Source organism: Scatophagus argus, chromosome 24, assembly GCF_020382885.2.
Source record: "Scatophagus argus isolate fScaArg1 chromosome 24, fScaArg1.pri, whole genome shotgun sequence".
NCBI classification, from domain to species: domain Eukaryota; kingdom Metazoa; phylum Chordata; class Actinopteri; family Scatophagidae; genus Scatophagus; species Scatophagus argus.
The window spans coordinates 9,000,268-9,015,185 of record NC_058516.1 but is presented as its reverse complement, the minus strand read 5'-3'; the positions used below and the strand labels follow the sequence as shown (position 1 = coordinate 9,015,185).

The following is a 14,918-nucleotide window of genomic DNA, read 5'->3' as shown; positions in this document are numbered from 1 at the left end:
AACACATATGAGATTGGTAATTTTTCAAGTTGTCACAGGTTTTCTATGCTACTTTCAACTTATTGCAATTTTTTCCACTTTGACAAAAAAAAAAAAAAAACACAATACAGAAAAATGCATTTGATACATAAATGTCTCCCCCCGGAACCTCTTCAAAGACCCTTGGGGGTTCCTGGATCGCATTTCGACAACCTCTTTTCCAACCTGTTTTTTGTCAAATCATATTATAATATTTTAAAATTAATCACACAAAAACTCAGATTTCTTCACAGCTGTCACACCCAAAACATGTGGACCAGCACAAGTGGGAGACTCTGTTAAGACCAGAATGAATGCCTGCTATTGGTTCATTTCTGCCTGTGCACGTGTAAAGTGAAGTATTGTGCATCTGTGCATCAGAAAACAGTTTAACTTGAAGTTCAAGCAATGCTTATCTCTCACCATGAGCTCAGTTTGTCTGATCCCTTCAGTGCTGGCATTTTCATGAGCTACTGCGTCTACAGCTTGATTTGAGCCAAATGGTAGGCAGTGCTCCTTCCAAGCAAGGGTCAAACACAACAAAACACAGATTCTTTCATTTAGCCACGTTGTTAAGAATGGATTCCTTTGTGCAAACAGACAACACGTGCTGAGATGCATGAAGCTGCGCATTCCAAGGAAAGCAATGCAACATCACTAATGGTCTTATAGATCATCTTGTTTGTTTTGGAGAGCGGTAACAAAACACAGATACACACACAAAAACACACACAGACATACACACAGCATTGTCTCTCTAGGCTTTGCAAAAGTGCTGTGGGTGGGTTATTGATTGGACCTCTGAGGTCAGTGTGTGTGCGTGTTTGTATGAGTGAGGCTGGCCCTGTGCGTCTGTGGCTGGCAGTATTTATCTGTGCTGGTGTTAGAAGAGTGGAGACGAGGTGTTGGCTCCGCCTGAGGGGACAGCTCAAGCTCAATAGAGAAACAAGACATGCAGAGAGGGCAAGCAACCATGTTGGAAGCAAATGTCACTCGCTTTAAGAAGCTTTGTCCCCTGGCATGCAACTCCATGAGCCAGCAAAACTACCTGTCTGTGTGTCTGACTGTCTGTCTGTCTAAGTACTGCATTACAAGTGACTTGGATATTTCTATCTGCCTCTTGAACCATCATTTTTATTTTTAGCTGCAAGAAACTGATTTTATTTAAGTATCAGCTATCAAGGTTCTTTTTCATTGCGTTTCTGTTGCGTCAATCACCGTCCATCAAACAGCTCAAAGGCTCAGCTAAATTGGTATCAGTAAAATAATAATACTAACCATGAAGCTCATTTTTAGAGTTAAATCATGGAGTTTAAATCATAGAAGCTTACAGTCATTTAGTGCGCTTCTTATTCATTGGTCTTTGGTGTGACACACTGGATTGCAGAAACCTTAAACCTACTAAAAATGATGCCATTGGACACCTGAAAAATATCCTGATTAATAATTGAAAACATGAATGATCCTGCTGGGACCATCATTTATTCAATTTATAATTCATTGCTGTAGTCACACTACCACCACACTGTACAAAGCCCCCTCCCCACCTTCATGCAAAATGCATGTCGTTTGATTAATGTTCCAGCTTCCTATTTCTCTCACTGAATTCGTACTGGATTTCATGCTCATCTGCATACCCTGTTGGCATCTGTGACTCTTCATGGCCTTAGAGGATACATACATAGATTTTATATTCACTGTGAGCACCACTTGCTACTTTTTGTGTGTGCATGAGTGAGTGCACTTGCCCTGTCACAGGTGATGGCAGGCCCATAAATCAGAATATTTTCTCACTGCCAGGTGAGACTAAAGTACATTAAGCATTGCATTACATTAAGCGCACACACACACACACACACACGCGTACACAGCAGTGCTCTTACTACAGGGACAAGAGCCGTGGGGGTGGGAGAGCATGGCTTTTACTTATAACTTATTCATGCTTCATGCTGTCATTTGGCCCACCTGGGAAAAAGTCAATTTTTTTCACGGCGGGGAGGCTCATCTATAGCAGCAGTATATGACTTTAAAATAACAACTTGCTCCTCAAATATCTTCATGTAGTATTTGCCATGACTTCCTTATGGACTCTAAATGACAGCCAAACTGTAGTAAGGTGTTATCATTGCATTTTCGCACCCGCAATAGGAATCTGTGTCCCGACTGGAGCAGTTTTAGACTCAGCTGATTGAATTATTGTAACTTGATTGGAGAACCTCACCCTGAAAGGTCACCAGTGTGTGATATGTGATGTAACTTCCAGTAGGCCTGTTATCTCATGGCATTAGAAATTATGACATTAATTGAACTTGAGCTGGATTTCATTCCAGTTGAGGGTGAAGCATTTCAGGTTTAATATATTAGGACTTCTTCACCATAATGTTCACTGTCCTTCATGAACTGTTTGAGCAGATTTCAGTTTACTGCGAAATTCAGGAGTTATTGAGTTAATCAGCTTCCAGGGACAAACGTTAAGGTGAAGGGGTGTAAAATACAAGCAGGGCATTGCGGAGAGGTGTGTCGATGCACTAATTGGAGGGTTACACATTGGACATAATTAGGATTTTAGTTTGAATTGCACTTCTCAGGAGAATATGAGGACAGCATAATGATCTTTCTTTCTGCAACTCCAAATATATTTTAAATTAGATTAGCCCCTACCCTGGGCTCAAAGAAGGGGAAGTGAAGAGAATTTTCTACACCTCATCACACCCTTATTTCACTCAATGCAAGATGGCAGCTATACCACACTTAAGTCTGTGTGAGAATTTTAATAGATAATGTAGTGATGCCTGAAATAGCACATTAGCTTGAAGACAAACTCAGCTGTGTGTGACAGTAACTGCCTGAGACCTGGCTGATGTTCTAGTGAAGTGGTGCATGATATCTGGTGACTTATTTTATGCAGTCGATATGCTTTTGTTAAACCTTTGAGACTTTTGATCTTGACTGATTGGGATTGGTGATTGGTATATACACCAGATAGACAAAAGTATTTGGACACCTGACATTACACCAACAGAGACTTGAATTACATTGTGTTCTAAATACATGAGTGTGTCTGTGGGAAATTTTGTCCATTCATGCAGTAGAGCATTTGTGAGGTCCGAGACTGTGGGACCAAAAGGCCTGGTTCACAATCTCCTTTACAGTTCATCCCCACTTTAAGGGGTTGAGGTCAGGGCTCTGTGTGGGCCAGTCAAGTTCTTCCACACCAAACTCATCCAGCCATGTCTTTATGGAGCTTTGCTTTGTGCACTGGGGCACAGTCATGCTGGAATAGAAAAGGGCTTTCAACAAACTGTTGTCACAAAGCTGGAAGCATAGCATTGTCCAAAATGTCTTGGTATGCTGAAGCATTAAGATTTCCCTTCACTGGAAGTAAGAGGCCGAGCCCAGTGTCTCACTAATGAAGAGGTGTGTCCTAATACTTCTGTCTATATGGTGTAGGTTAAATAAGCTTACCGTTTTGTTTTTTTTTTAAAAATGCTTAATTACAAAGTTTAATTTTATGATTGAGCACATCACATAAATGATTGATGCTTCAGTATGCTGTCTGGTTGGTATGATAATGGCAACAGCACCCAAATTACAATATGAAATTCTACTTTGATGAATAAAACATGTCTGTGTATATATATATATATATATATACATATATATATATATATATATATATATATATATATATATATATATATATATATATAGCAGATGACACCTGAGTGACTTCCCTGCCCTGAATGATGACATGAAGATGAGATGCAGTTGGAAAAAAGCCAGCAGCTTTCATATTATCTTGAGTAGCCTGGTCATGATTTCGATATTGAGAAGTTACTATTGAGTTTTCTGGATTCTGGTGGTCTGAGAACCACAGTGATGTGTCCTGCTGCAGAGACATCTCTGCAGCAGGACACATCTCTGCAGCAGGGACATCTCTGCAGCAGATATGGATAGATATCACTCCAGCATTTTGGATTTTGGACTGAACTGTCTCTTTAAAGATTTGTTGTACATATACTAGACACCTCAAATGAAATTTTCAGCAGGCCTAAAAAGCATATTTATCTTCACACAAGTGAAGTGACCTAAAAAGTTTTAGGTTCACTGCAGCACCTTGACTTTTACACTCACGCGGGCGCGTGTTTTCTGATAGATTTTTCTTGATTTAGAGACGGTTTTCTTTATGATTACGTGCTGTTGTCATGGTGTGCCAGCTGGTGTTGGTTTGGGTGGAGGGCGAGCAGCGAGGACGCGACTCCTTTTGTGACAGTTTGAGGACACGCTGGGGCCACTGACAGCTAATGATGATGCTGCCTGACACCCGTGTATATGTGTTTATGCACGTGTCCGTGTGTGTTTGTGTCTATGTTATCAGTATCTATGTGTGTGTGTGTGTGTGTGTGCACATTTAGGCATTTATGCATCTGTGTGCCTGACTGTGCACATGGACATATTTGCATTAGCCTGGATGAAGCTGCAGTGAATTTCTCTGGCGTGACAGAGAATGACCTTGAGCTGCTGAGCTTCTGGTGAATGTTGTCAGATTCAGACAATGGATCTTAATGTTTGCTTGTGTGAATGCATAATGTACAAAAGCGCTACTGGATGCTCTCAGCTTCATGTGGAATCTGAAAAGAGATAAACTTTCTTTGTCGTGCTGGATGATGTTGTTTTCTAACACGTTCGCTTCAATGCTATGCTTGAAAAGAGCCAGCAGGGCGAAGATGTTCAACAGCCACTGTTTATTCAGAGTTTGTTATTACTCACTCTGACCTCAGCTCCCTCGTGTTCCTTGAGTTATTCACCAACAGCAGTGAATCAAAACATTTCCGTTGATCGGGTGACCTTTATTTGACTTGCTGACTCACTGTGAAGTTTGAGGATAATGCGCACAGTGTCTCGTGTCCTTTATTAGAGAATCTCAGGCCCTCTGAACCACCTGAGGGAATCGTTGTCAGGTTCAACTGTCAGCTCACAAACACAGATCAATGCGATTGCTCACACTCACCACATCGGGAGTCAGTTGATGGCCTTAGCAAACATGTGATTGCCTGTCACGACTTGAGTCTTGTTTGTGGATGCATCTCTTAGGGGGCATATTTAAAGGGTCAGTCCATTTAAACTACCAGACAATACAGCCATTCTGATCGTTTCAATTTTCTGTCTCCATTTTCCGTCTTGACCACACTGCATACCAGAAATATTCTAGAAGAGGAAACAGTCCAGCTACACTTAATGCTTATCAGCTAGACTTCTTTATCTTCTGCTCTCCCCGCCCCTCTCCCTCCATATCTCTTAATCGGTCTCTCTTTCCTGCTCCCTCTCGCCTCCTCTCTAAAATTCTGTTTTCAGGACTTTTCTATGCATTAGATTCCTCGATTAGATCAGTTTATTCACTGAGGTCACTTGACAGAGACAGATAGCTCACAGTCGCTACAACTGAATCTCCATAGCAAAACGTGAAATGCTTTGAAATACCGAGTACAACTTCTTACCTCCAGCTGCTGTGTCTCTGCTCAGACGGTACCAGCTGTACATCTTCCCCTCCCTGCTTGAAACCAGTGCTTTATTGCCTGCATGTGAACTCACTTAGAAGGCCAGAGGTCAGTTTGAGGGGAAATGTGTTTGGCATTTTCCAAAAGGACCTTAACTGTGACAACCAAAAAGGTCAAAAACACATTTTTTTTTTATTCTGGGATTGCTGAGGAGGGACATGTTTGCAACCAGACATAAATGTATGTAAGAAGGTCTCTGCAGAATATCTCCCAGCCTCCCATGACTCATGCAGCCTGAATGCATATCTAATATACTGAAAAAGATAGTGATCAGTGACTGGGAAGGTTTTAAGACGCTGTAAATCTAAGTCATAAAGATGCCTCTGGAAAATATGCTGATGGAATTCAGTGTGTATGGGTGTTTGAATGCATGTGTTTGAAATATGTGGGTGTTCAGATCAAAGGATGCTGGCTTGCATTGTTGGATAGTCTGCAGTATGTGTGTATTTGCATTTATTTTACATGGGAGGTTCACAAAGAACCATTTAAAAGGAGTTTGTGGTCACGTGTCCATCCGCACATATGTGTGGTATAAATCCAACAAATCCCAGGCTACCCACAGCGTCTGTGCCCTCTGAAAGGTCTTGGTCCTAACCTTTTCGTGCTTTATCCCTGTTATGGTCTTGCCCAGAGAGAGTAGACGGACTCCGTCACATTCCGCTCATTCCTGGTCGTTAAAAATAAGACCTCTCTAACGTCAGGAGAGGCCAACTTTCCTAAATTCAGAGAGCTGTCACGGGAAAATAAAAGGCAAAGAGTGGAATGAAAAGTTTTTCCCGATGTGTCACAAAAGACGCAGCAGCCAATGTGAAGCAAACTTTAAAAAAAAAGCCTCTCTTTGTAAAACTATGACAAAGAACGTCAAGTGATTATGTGAGATTTCAAATGCAATTCGGGGGACAAAACCACAGCCTTGAAGACCAAGAATTTACACAAAGCCTCATCTACCATCATAGCACTTGTTATGATGCCTTCCTTCAATTTAAAGTTTCAAGTGCCCCAGCACTTTTGTACAGTGGGGTGATTAAAGTTTCTTTTATTTTTTCACCTTGCACTAAATGTGAATCGGCATGTTTACATTTCCGTGCAAAATATCGAACATTTAACAAAATGTCTGTGTCTATTGTGCAGAGTAAATTAAATCATTATGATTCAGAGCTCAATACCCTTGATCTCTATTTGCACAATGTCATTTGAAGCGCAGTCAGAATATCACCAGGGGCAATGAGCCTGTTTGAATATGCCTGTGTTCATATAGTTCAAGGTGAAAAGCAGTCACTCGACTTCGCAGCGTTGAGATAGAGCATGCTTGACAAAGCTTCAGCTACTGCCTCCGCTGAGAAAATTGAATGAAAGAAGAGGCCTTATGTCTGTGTGCTTTAATTCTGAAGAGTGTTGCTGGATACCATCCAAGGAGATGACTAACTGAAGGACTGTGAATAAAAATCACTATTTACACTGTGGCATCCTGCAGTACATGGCATTCTACAACTGACTTCCTGCTAAAACTTTCACCATAACTAAAATACTATCACTACTACGACTTTGATTTTGACAGACTTGAAGATTATTATTATTTTTTTACCTACCTCTGTTTATCTATTTTACTAATAACTGTTTGTACATACTCTCTTTGCACATGATCTTTTGCACATACATTTTGCACTGATATATTTATATATTTATACTGCATCCTTCTCTGACCTAGTTTTTATTCTTTTTTTTTATTTTATTTTTGATGTTTATCCAACTGTTTTTGTTGTGGCCAAATACATCGTAATTTTGTTCTGCAGTGCATCTCTAATGTTATGTTTGAATGACAATAAAAGAATCTGACTCTGAATTACTAAACTAAAATGACTTTTTAAAGGGTGGTCCAATTCAGTGCACTACAAATAGACAAAACCAAAGCAAATGAAGAAAATTGCAGCATTTTTCGAGAAAATGCTGTACAGAAATAAAATATGGGCAAATTAAGCATGTGACATACAGCACAATAACATACAGAGAATGCAGTGAAGTTGACTGTGGTGCTGAAAAATTGATAGTAATCTTGGTTTTGATTCAGATCTTACTGCAGATATCTTCTGTATACTTTGTGTATGAAACTGCTGCTTAACTTCTGTCAAACTGGGGAAGTTTCTTTTTTGCCTGTTTGCGTGTGTTTTAAGAACTACTACCATACTTGTTGCATTAAAACACTGAATTTAGGTACCAAGAACAGAGCTTGTTGGATGTTTGAATAGTGCCTGATACGACCTCTCTCTTCTCTCTCAAGCTCATCAAGTTCTTTTGGAGCACGTCTGAGCCTTCAAAGTGTAGTTTCTGATTTAGAAACGGAGCAGATGTTTTAACTTCTGTTGGAAAACTTAAGTGTATTTTTTTCTTGGGTTGTTTTTCTCCTAATATTTATAAATCAAACTTCTGTATGAAACCAGAACTAATAAAAATCTAATAACCAACCTTAAAATTTGTGTTACAAATTCAGCCCCGCAGCTGTCTATCATAATAACCTTTTAGAAGAATATTACACTTCGGCTGGCTTTGAAAGTCATAGCGAAATAAATTACTTTGAGAGAAAATGAAGGGTTTTGGGTAATATATTCAGTGATGATCTGTGTCACTTTGCTTGATAACATGACCTTCAGACATGAGACCAGTGTCACAACTCGACTCATATCTATTCTTAGTGTAAAAACAAGGACATAGATCTTTTTCATCTTTTTTGTTTATGTGACCAATTATGTGTTTGCCTATGTTTTCCTTCTTGCTGCTGAGGGAGTGTCTTAGTGGACTGGTAGAGTGTTTGGAAAGTTAGTGGTCTTGCTTTTGCTCTCGCTGAGAAGTGACCCGACATGGAAACTCTTTCCTTGTCCTTTTCCAGAAGAACATTCTTTGGAAGCAGCCTTGCTTCGACTGATCCCACTCCAACCACCAGAAACACACAGCCACAAACCTCACCGCAGCACACACATCCAAATACTTCACTTGAACACATCGGAGGCACAACAGCACTCACGACCGCCATGAAATAACTGTGTTTTTAAGGTCAGTGCCATGAACACCCCTGACAATGGCCATATATTATATTATCTCTTTTCTTTTGTTGTATCATCACTCATCTAGATTTTTTTTATTTTTTGTTATCACAAGTTTTGTTATCACAAGTTTTCTCTGAATTCACTGAACAACCTCCATTTGTGATCTTAAAGCCAAGGTGGTTAAAAGCACATTTTAACTGACCTTGCATGAGGTCCAAAACATTTCTAATCTAATTCAAATCTAACTAAAAGTTCTTGGCATTCCAGTGGCTTATTCAGTTTGAGACATGCTTTCTGGAAGTTATCAGACCCAAACAAACAGTTTCATCTGATGCATAAAACGTAATTTTTGGGCCACCTCTGGCTCTATGACCCTGCAGTTCAGGACACGGAATAGAATTAAACCCACAAGCTTTTGTGAAGTCAGAACCATGTCCTACACTTCCAACCACAAGACTCACTGCCTGGGGGCAAACTGTTAGGGATTATTTAGGATCTAGTCACCAATGAGCAGCAGGCATTCAAAGCTTTTACATCACATGGACTGTAAAGTTCTGACTAACGGTTAAGGCTGATGATTTTCCTTAATTTGGCTTTAAGCTTGTTTCCATTATGCACTATTACAAGACATGATGGAGAGGCATGGTTTCCATTGAGCAGCTGATGAATTCTGAATATTTCCGATCAAAGATTGCAGTTATGGCAGAGCGGCGTGCCTTGTGTGGGAGGGTAAATCACTGACTTGCATCTTGGAGATTAATTTAAGCTGCTTTCCTTGTGGGCTGCATAAAAAGGGAGGGTTGGGGTTGGTGGGATGGGGGGTGGAGGTTTATGGGAAGCAGCCAAAACAGCTGAAGTTTCAAGGTAGAGGAAAGAGACAGCAGGGAGACATCAAAACATTATAGAGGGTGAATTACTGCTGAGGATGGAAGAGGAAAAATATTAAAGATGATAGAAAATAAATTTGTGCCTCCTGTTTACCACAGCGTTGAAAGAATACAAAGGAACAAGCACTACATGGGATCATACAACAGTCATTACCGGAACACACTCAACTGGTATTCCGACATGTTCTCATCCCAATTCGTCAAACGCTGACCTTTTGTCGCAACGTACGCACGAGGTACGGCAAAGTTGTATAAAGATCTTAGTGACCGCAAGTCAGATCAGTATGATGTGTCATACATCAAGCCAAAACATTACCATGCTGCCAACATTTTGGTTCGAGCTTAGAGGTCAAATTGTAGTTTAATACCAAAAGATTTAATGCGGCTATCCATGTAAAATTAACAGACCAGGACAGAAGACAACAGCTATTGTGATGTAAATCTGAGTTATTCATTAGCTTGCTTCCCCTGTCTCGCTGCACACAGCAAGACTTCTAGACTTCTAAATGCAGCGCCGCAATTTTTCAATTGGCCAGATTGTCCAGTTTGTTGGTCTTTCATTGAAGTGAATGAGAGACAAAAGAAGGATGCCAATGTAACAGTATTCATTAGGGATGGTGGGACTTTGTTTGTGCTGGACACAACAAAGAGCCTACCTTGTAATTGAATATGAGATTTTACTGAAGATTTAATGGTTTAAGAAACTGAGATCCCAGTGAGGTCCTCTTAGTCAACTTGACTAAGAGGACTACCGACTATGGACTACCGACGTGCGTACATATCACATATTGCATGCAAGGGAGCACATAAGCTTGAACAAGTAGACATGCACACACTTTCTCAGAATATCTGTATGACACATCTGACTGTGAATTCATACTTGCACACAGCTGGCCTAGACTCCACCCCCATGGGTTCAGTGATTGGCCTACTTAGAGGCAGGGCAGCCCACTGGCAGATTTGAATACAGGGAAACAGATGAGGGAGGGATGGACAGAGAGGAGGTAGGAGGAGAAGGAGGAGGAGGAGTAGGGGAGGGGATATAGAAAGGGGCGGTGCACTAGTTTGTCCCTGCTCTCTCTCTCTCTCTCTCTGTCTCTCTCTTTCCTACTCTCCCGAGTAAGAATGGAAAGGCTTACACAGACAGGGGAGGAAGCATGTCATGAGAGGTGATGACACAGCCAAGGAGACACATCCACATCCTCAGTGACTCCCAAGTTCGCCGCTCGTCGCTGTTCCTGCCGCCACTGTCGCTGCTGTTGCTGCGTCCCACAGAGGAGAGAGAAGAGAGAGAGCCAAAGATAGCCTCCGTTCCCTCTCCACACCTCTCTCTCCCTCTCTTCCTCTCTTTTTTCACTTTGTCTGTGGATGATGGGATTTTAATCATGTGGAAGGTAAGAGAGGAAGAGGAGGCATGACGAGTTTGTTTTGATTTCTTACGCTTGCTTCTTATGGGGCCTGTGTCAGTGGGAGTTTGTGTTCCTCTAAGTTTACTTAAGTCTGCGAGTCCCCCTGGAGGATTCCCGCACACTTTCACCCATCTCAGCTCAGACTGCGTTCTCAGTGGAAACAAGGAGTGGATGCATTGAGTGCCAGCATTACTGGAATGATAATGATAGAGCAGTGGCTTCAGGATTCAGCCAATGAGTGCTGTGGAGCCATCTGTATCATGGTCTGGGAGAAAGTTGCAGTAGAAAGAGTTGCTGAATTTCCATATATAACAAGGAGTCCATATGGTCTGTGTGACTCTGAATGAGTCATTTATTCCTGATTGCTTTAAATGTGTCACTATGTTCAACTTTGACTTCACAGAAACTTTTAATTTAGTGATTTATTCTCAATGCTTATCCCCTCAAATGTTTGTTTGCATAAGACTGCATTGATTTGGTTGTCGTGAATTTTGCAGAATGTTTTGTATGTGTGTGTGTGTGTGAAATTTTGGATCTGATAATGAGGTATTGAATGTGACACTTTTGAATGTTGACCAAAAAGAGCATTTTAAATTTTATGTGTGAGTGGGGAGGGGGTGGGGTTGGGGTGTTAAGTCGCATGTGAGAGTCTGTTTTGTATGACCCAATTTCAAAGAGCCACTGTGTGTGTTTTGGTGGTTGCTTGAAGCCCAAGACACATAAAGACGGGAGACAGTGCCTTGAGGGATGCATAAAAAATGTGTGCGTGCATGTTAGTGTGTATACTTGAGTGCTTTAAGTGTTTGTCAGTGTGAGTGGATTTAAAAGTCCCAAACATTTTGTCCTTTCTGAAAAGGGAGGATGTTGTAATTTAACAGCTAGAGGAGAGGGGACACATTTAACTGGGTGGTACTTTTTTCCCATGCTTTTGTGTGTGTATGTGAACGCAACACACTTATACATCCACATGAGTGTGTGCTATGCACTCTGCACGTTATTCCTCATCTACTCATGTTTGCAAAACGCTTCTTATGAGCCTCCCAGGGGTCAGGACATTCGGATTCCACAGCATCTCCTGTGTGCTGAGGTGTGTGCCTAGTTCATATCAGCGCATGTGTGTGTGAGTGTAAGCGTGTGTGCGACAGCTGGCCGCCACAAGCTCAGTACTACTACTGATCCTTCTCACCTGCTGCAGGTCACAGGGGATCAAGGAAATCCAGGTTCAGTGTTTGATCAGTGAGGCAAAGGGAAACTCAAAGAAGGGATGCCTCTGTACTGTGACTGCATTTTAATACTTAACTAAGTTTTTGAAAAGGCTTTATTTATTTATTTTAAGTGACTGGGAATCATGTAGTTCTTTGTTCTAAAATTCACCCCCAAAAAGTTTACTTTATATACATATAAGTTTGTAGTTTGACATATTTACCTTGACAAACAGTGGCGAGGAAGTCTTTGTCTGCAGTTTGTTTACCGACCAATATAGCAACAATAGCATTGTTGCCATTTCTTTTCCTGTTTCCCTTGACACATTTCAGTGGCATTGTCAGCCTGGTCGGGATTCTTGAGAAAAGCATCTTGGCTCTCAGATCTGTCATTTTCTTTCAGCCTGCAAGACTGACTGTGGGAACCATGTGGACAAATAAAGTTTTTGCATTTCTTTTCCTTGTTTTAAGTTGGTAGGAGAGAAAGGTGCATTTTTCTTTTTCTTTTTTTTTTTTTGGAGTGGCTTGAGTGTGTGTGTGGGGGGGAAACATTTCCAGAAAAACTTCATTGCTGGCTGGTGACAGCATTAACCACCTACTTTGCCCCCAGAATATCCTGTTATCTCACCCGCGTGTAGCTTATGTGATAGAGTGGGGAGGTATAACTCATGAGACTCCCTAATTGGTTAATTTGATCTTCAAAGCTTCAGCATTCTCCTACTTCAGACGCTGAAGGGGCAAACCACTAATTGCTATCTAAACATCCTACAAAAAGGACAAAGGCAGACTGGAGTACTCCCCCCCCACACACCCATCCTCCTCCCTATTTCCACTCCAGTTCAGTTCATTTTATTCACACCAGTGCGTTCTTTAATCACCAACCGAATAAGATGAGTGCAACGTTGCCATGGAAACTTGTGACAATGAGCACAGTCAGTTCAGTGAGACTTGGCAGATTGCGCAGTCCTGTGGAGAGGATAAGTGGGTCCTCAAACTTTTCACATTTGTCAGGAGTCTTTACAGTAGACCCCTTTGCAAATTTCAAGCGTGGTATTCACCCAGATCCTAACATTTGAACTATAACTATACCATCGTTGCCCATTTTGCACCACAGGCTCCCTCTGCTTTTCTGTCCAAGTAATTTTAGTAATTACTTTAGAAGATTTTGCCTCACTTAGTGCATGCTGGGAGGGCTCCAATACTGGTTTTTCTTTATGATGTTATTTTTGATGAATAATTTTTCTATCAGAAGTAAAATAAAGCCAAAGAACAGAAATCAGACATGCCTTGGTTTTAGTTCTCTCCAGAGTCTGAAAATATTGCCGCCATTTGACGTATATCAACTGTTTTGGTTAATCTGCTGCAGACGGGCAGATGTTAAAAAGTCACAATACATCATTCTGGAATATTTGCTATTTCAACGGCCTCCCCATTTCAATACCGTGATGTTTTCTGACATTCCTTCCCTTCAGATCATGTCAAGTCCCAATTCGCTCTCATCGTTCCTACTCAAAATGTAGGACAGTTCAGAAATGTGTCATTGTAAGCATATACCAAAGCTGCCCATATGTTAGACGTTTATGACAAACACTGCGCTCTATGGAGCAGGGTCATGTTAGGCATGCTCGGGTTAAACTGAGGTCACATGTGCAAAGAAACGGGTTTCATGAGGGAACTGAACTCCAAGCTACAGCTCCTTGCCCACATTGTATAAACATTCTCATCTTACCAAGTTATTTGGGTCTATGATGATATCTAACATCTTTATTTTCTTCAAACACATGAAAGAATGTGACAGCGAAGTAGAAACTTTGTTAACATAAGTGGGCAGCCTCAAAACAAGTGCAATCCAGAAGCTACACTGAGAACAAAAGTGAAACCTGATGTTGGAAATAATGGAAACAAGTTGAAATATTCTAACTGCACTGGTAGACTTGACTAGTTTATTATAGCAAGACTTAAAAGATCCAAATACCGTACAAAAAACAATTTGACGTATGCTTATCTTCTACATCTGAAGAGTTCACTTGAAATGAACAAACCTGTCGCGGCCATATGACTCCCTTGCAGCTGTACTGTATGAGCCTCACAGATGCTGTACGCGTTAAAATTATCCCACTAGTGCTCTGTTCATACATGCATAAACTAGCTTACCTCCTCTTTGCCAGCTCTCTGGGGCCGCTTTCATGTTGAAAACACTCCATTATCCAATCAGAGTTGCAATGATAACTTAGTACTCTGGGGAATAACCACTACTTAATCACTTTCATATCCGCTAGGGAATTCTAAGCACATATTTTGAGGCAACACTGTTGCGTTATAGAGCAATTGTGATCACAGATGGAGGTATTAAGTAAATTTGCGGGTGTCTTAGATGGAAATGTAGTGCATGTGTGCTCATCAGTTAACACTCCCTCATCCTAATTGGGAATCCCCAGGTAACAGCGTACCTGTTTTCCTAGTCTGCTAATGGAAGATTAAATGAAGACATGAGAGTAAGTGGGAGGTGAAATACTTGAGTGGGAGTTTACTGTAAAGTGGAGGAAGAGATGCAAATGTGTGTGTGTCACAGGGATGAAAATCATCCACCCTGATGAAATTTGTCCTTGACAACATCATACTTGTTTTTGTCCCTTATAATCTCTGGCATCACATCTAATTTCCCATGCGGCACTGTACCCAATCTGGGTCACAGAAGCAGACGGACCCTGCCACACACAAACACACACACATCACCCTTTTATAATCACTAATAACCCTGGCATCCCAGACTACGATCAGCCAATCCTATTAGGTGTGACTG

General features: G+C 41.1%; 1 protein-coding gene across 1 annotated transcript in view; it reads left to right on the top strand.

The window, feature by feature from the left end:
• The first annotated feature begins 10,637 nt into the window (after window positions 1-10,637).
• The window catches only part of LOC124055670 (E3 ubiquitin-protein ligase Midline-1-like), a 35,433-nt gene continuing 31,152 nt past the window's right edge, over window positions 10,638-14,918 (top strand). The window contains exon 1 of the mRNA XM_046382702.1: window positions 10,638-10,898. The gene's annotated coding sequence lies outside the window, so the exon portion shown is untranslated. The remainder of the gene's footprint in view (window positions 10,899-14,918) is intronic.